Below are 5,285 nucleotides of genomic sequence, written 5' to 3'. Positions count from 1 at the left end.
GGGCTCTTGGTTCTGGTGGTGGTACTGGGTCATTTGGTTCTGGGTGTGCTGCACTTGGATGGGTAGGGGAAGGTGGATACATAGGATACGGTGGATAATAAGAAGGATAAGGCATATATGGCATGTACGGAGGATATGGGATAAAACTCGAGTGCTCCGACATACCTCCCATCGGATATTCTGGGTCCTGCAGAAAGGCTGGATAGCCAAAACCTGAGGCCTGAGCGCCTCCCTGCGACTCTCCCATACCTTCCTCAAATCTGCCTATACCCATGCTATCATCTCTCGACTGGTCAATTTCCATAGCCTCCCTCCTTTCCTCTGATCTTCCTCCCCTAGCTGTACCTCTTCTGCTCTCGTCTACAGACCTTCTCGGGTCTATTGACGTACCTTCCCTGCTAGATCTCTGAGACCTTGCCCTCGGCAATGCAGGAGGACGAGCAGTTGGTCTCTCAATCTCTGGTGGGATTCCAGTCAATCGAGCTGATCGACGAGTTCCTCTCATCTTGACTCTCTGGAAAACAACACATAATATAGCACTTTAGCACATAAACATCACATTTCAGTCATGCACATGCAAAACTCATGGCATATCATAGCAGATAGGACTCAACACCCTATCCTAGTGGACATGATTTCCTATTGTGCTTGACCACTTCTAACCTGTATGAGCCCAACACTGTCTCTATAGGTCCGATCATGTGAACCTAGGGCTCTGATACCAATCTGTAACGACCCCAAAATGGACCGTCACCGGCGCTAGGATTCAGGTCGGCTTAAGGCCGCCAGAACCCGTAGCAAGCCTGTTATACTCTCTGTGTACCTGTAAAACTCACACATGATCATACATTTTCTGTGAAAATAAAAACTCGTTTCTGAACCAAGGCTTAACCTGTGCATGCACTATCTTTGTACTCTATACTCTGTACTCTGTACCCCTGACTAGAGCTTGCTCTAGATGGGTTAATTTATACCTGATAAGCCTGGTTTTTCACATACAGCAAAACATATATACATATACCGATCATGTACAAAACATACATCACTAAGTCAAGCACATTTCTAACTTTATACACAACTATTACATCTCTTTAATATTACATGTCCACTCTAAGCTATTACAAATCTCTTTACTCTTTCTCTGAACTCTGCTGGACTGTCCCTGTACACTGAACCTGCAAAACTGGGGTTAAGGGAGTGGGATGAGCTCTATAGCCCAGTGAGTAGAACAGTAAAACATCTCAGTAAAATATGATCTCATGGAATGCACCATATCACAGACAAGCCACATCAAGAGTAAACCTGTCACCACATAGTCCCAGTAACTCTGTGCCAGGGCGTAGAATCGAGCACCTGGTCTTCCTGTCATATAGATATATGTGTATATAACACCTTTGTACTTACCATTGCCAGGGCGTATTCAAAGGCTCCTGGACTTTGCTATACCTGCCAGGGCGTAGTCAAAGGCTCCTGGACTTCTCTATACCTGCCAGGGCGTAGTCAAAGGCTCCTGGACTTCCTGTCTGAGACTATTGGATCATTCAGCATTCACTCACATCACCAAATAACGATGCAATGCAACATATTCGTGGATACTAATGCAATCAACCTATGGCATAATCATGATGCATGAGATATGCTAAAACATTCCATTGTGCAAGTAAAAGAGTTAAGTTTAATTCCACTCACCTCTAGCTAACTGGACTGACTCTGCAGGCTCTGAAAACTCTGGAGCAGAACTCACAACTGCTCTCTCTAGTTCCTCTGGTCTGTACCTATACAGATAGACTGAAATGAGGGACCAAACTAGCTTATGACCAACTCTATTAAACTCCCCAAGAATCCCCTTAAACTCACTCTAACATCCATGCAAAGCATGCTAAGGAAAGCTGGACAGAACACTTTCGGCGGCAGGTTCGGCGGCCGAAAGTCCTCTCCAGAGATGAAACTCAAGCACCTTCGGCGGCCGAACTTCCACTTTCGGCTGCCGAACCCTTTCGGGGGCAAGTTTCGGAGGCCAAAAGGCACTCTAGAGACGAAAGTCTCTAACCTTCGGCGGCACCTTCGGCGGTCGAACTTCCCTCCAGAGCCGAAAGTCCAAAAGCTCGGGGGCAAGTTTGGGCAGCCGAAGCCACCTCCTCACACCTCTTCAGGGGTTCGGCGGCCGAATGTACCTTCGGCTACCGAACCTGAGTTCATCAGCAGGGCAGAAACTTGCCCTGCCTCTCGCCAAATGCACCAAACTCCTCTCCAACTTCACACCACACTTCCTCAACTCGCATACACTCATGTATATGCTCAAAGGGGTCAAACACTACCTAAAAACCCCAAACACACAACAAAAACAACACAGAAACAAGCTCTATGCACAAAATCATCAAAACCTCACACATAACCCTATTCATGCATCTCTTTCTATAAACCCCATAAAACCTTCAGAAAACATAAAAACAAGCTCAGGATCTTCACTTACCTTGTGAAAACAAGTAGATGAATGATCCTCACGTGGAGTTTTGGAGCAACTCTCCTTCAAACAATCCAAACTTCACAACTTTGAGTTTTTAGCTTAAAACCTTCAAAAGATCATAAAAACTAATCAAATCTTTGCATGCGTTAATGAAAACATGAAGAAATACTCACAAAGGGCAGAGTTTCACCTCAGCAAGTGAAAGAAACGGTGCTCTACCGCTTCAACCGACTGAGGGCCATTTATAGGTGGCTTGTAATACCCGGCTTACTCAGGCATCGAAATTCCTGTAGTCCGGTGGACTTTCGGATGTTGGAGTTGCCAGTAAGGGTTTAAGCAAAGGTTTTCAAAAGGTTTAGCAAAAAGGATTTTGAGTTTTGAAGAGAAAACGGCGAAGGAGACAAAATGCAGTTTCGGCCGCCGAAGGTGATGTTCGGCCGCCGAAAGTGCTTGAGGTTCGGCTTCCGAAAGAAAAGTTCGGCTTCCGAACATTGCATGGTTCGCCTGCATGTTTGGCCGCCGAACGTGGTTGACCAGCTCCTCTATAAAAGCCACTTCGGGCGGTGGAAGAGGAAAGTTTTCTCCCTCTTCCCATCCAAGGTGAGCTTATGTCCTCCTTGGCATGATTTCTTAGTTTTTCATGATTCTTCAAAGTTTTAGTAAGCTTTACCTTGGTTTTGACGGTTTTGAGCAAATTTTGGAGTTGCAGCTTGCAAAGCTTGGTGCTCCACGTTTTGAAGTTGAGGTCACACCAACTCAAGAGGTAAGGGTTGATCTCTACATTTTATGATGTTTTAAGCATGTTTGATGGATAGTTTTAGGAGTTTTATGGGAAGAAAGGGTTAGATGAGCATGGGTGTGCATGGGAGGGTTTTAGGGACCCTTTGTGCACTATGTGTTTATATGTTATTGTTGTTAGAGTTTAAGAGTGTTTTAGGCCTCTTTGGGTATGTTTAGAGGTCTATACATGTCTTGAGGAGGTTTTATGCATGTTGGGTATGTGAGGAAGGGTTGAGGAGAGGTGTTGGTGCATGAACTGGGTTCTGGAAGAACTCAGGTTCGGCCGCCGAAGTGAGTTTCGGCCGCCGAATGCCTTGTGGAGGTGGCTTTGGCTGCCGAAGGCTGCTTCCGGAAGGTGGACTTTCGGATCTGTCATGCACATTCGGCCGCCGAAGGTGCCGCCGAAGGTTGAGTTTCGTCTCTGGACGAGACTTTCGGATGCCGAAGGTGCACCCGAAGGGATAGTAATAGGACTTTCGGCCGCCGAAAGTAGAGGTTCGGCCGCCGAAAGTATGTGAGTTTCGTCTCTGGAGGAGACTTTCGGCCGCCGAAAGTGTCGCCGAAGGTGCTCTGTTTTGCCTTCCTTTGCATGAATTGTCATGCATGTTTATGAGGCTTTAGAAGGGTTTTGGGAAGGTGTTTTAGAGTTATGCTAGAGATGTTTAACACCTCATAAGAGTCCTTGTGTGTAGGATTTGAGCAGAAAAGAGGTGTTTAGCTACAGTACAAAGTTGGCCCAAGTAGTAGAGCAGAGGCTTCAGGTGAGTGGAACTAACTATGCATCTTTTTAAAAATGTTGTTTAAAGATTATAATGATATGAGCATGAGACACGCATCATGAATGCCATGAGATACTAGGTTGCTTGCATTAGAATTCACGAAGGTGTTGCATTACATAATTTGTTGAGTATGTGGATGACTGTTGAGTGATCCTGTAGCCCTCAAAATGGTATGTTATGTTATGACATGACATGAAAAGAAGTAAAGAGTCAAGTATGAGGAGTATGAACAGGGAGGCCTAACCGCCCCTGTTATTGAGTCAGTATAGTCAGGAGGCCTAATCGCCCTGACAAAACATTTTTAGAAGCCAGTCAGGAGGCCTAATCGCCCTGACAAAATGTTTTCAGGAATTAGTCAGGAGGCCTAATCGCCCTGACAAAACGTTTTCAGGAGAAAAGTTAAGTGATACATGAGTCAAATATGTGGAGGGCTATAGGTGACAACTTCTTCCTTGATGTGTATTGTTGTGATGTGATGCATAGCATGAGAGCATATGTTTTTATGAACTGTTTTCATGGTTTCCGCTCATTGGGCTTTAGAAGCTCATCCCTCTCCCCTATTCCCATTTTTGCAGGGCCAGTTATAGTGATGGATAATAGGAAGGAGCTATGAGAAGTTAAAGATGGTAGAGACTAAAGTAATGAAGAGTTATGTTTGAGATGTAATGGAATAGATGGTTATGTAAGGGTAATGTAAGTGAGGATATGTTATGTTTGTATGCATGTATAGTATAGTTGTGGACATGAGAATGTATGGACATGAGATGTATGAATGTAAAGAGATAAAGTAAAGCTATGAAGAGTATATGAAATATGGTTTAGAGATGTGCTATGCCTAATGTGTAGAGTGATATTATGTCTCTGGTTGGCTAATCCTATAAGGGGTACATGATCAATGAGTTTTAAGAAAGGATATGTTTTCATGATGTATGAAATGTTTTCAAGAACGAGTAAGTTTAAAGAGAAAAGATGTTTTAAGGAAGAATGAAATGTCTTACAGAGGATTTTATGGCCAAGCTTAATAAATAAGAGCATGCATGCGTTGAGCTTGGAAAAAATGAAAGAAGAGTTTTTAATCACAGTCCCTCGGGGTAAGCCTGGGGCATTTAAAGGTATAAAGTTTTATGAAAAGAGTGATCATGTAAAGGATTAGACCAGATGTATAGAAGGAATGTCAGGCTTACTACGGGTCTAGGCGGCCTTAAGCCGATCTGGATCCTAGTGCCGAACAGTTTGGAACCGTTACGGAAGGGTACCAG

This window comes from Manihot esculenta, chromosome 13 (genome assembly GCF_001659605.2).
Source record: "Manihot esculenta cultivar AM560-2 chromosome 13, M.esculenta_v8, whole genome shotgun sequence".
In the NCBI taxonomy this organism is placed as follows: domain Eukaryota; kingdom Viridiplantae; phylum Streptophyta; class Magnoliopsida; order Malpighiales; family Euphorbiaceae; genus Manihot; species Manihot esculenta.
This window is presented reverse-complemented; position numbering follows the sequence as displayed.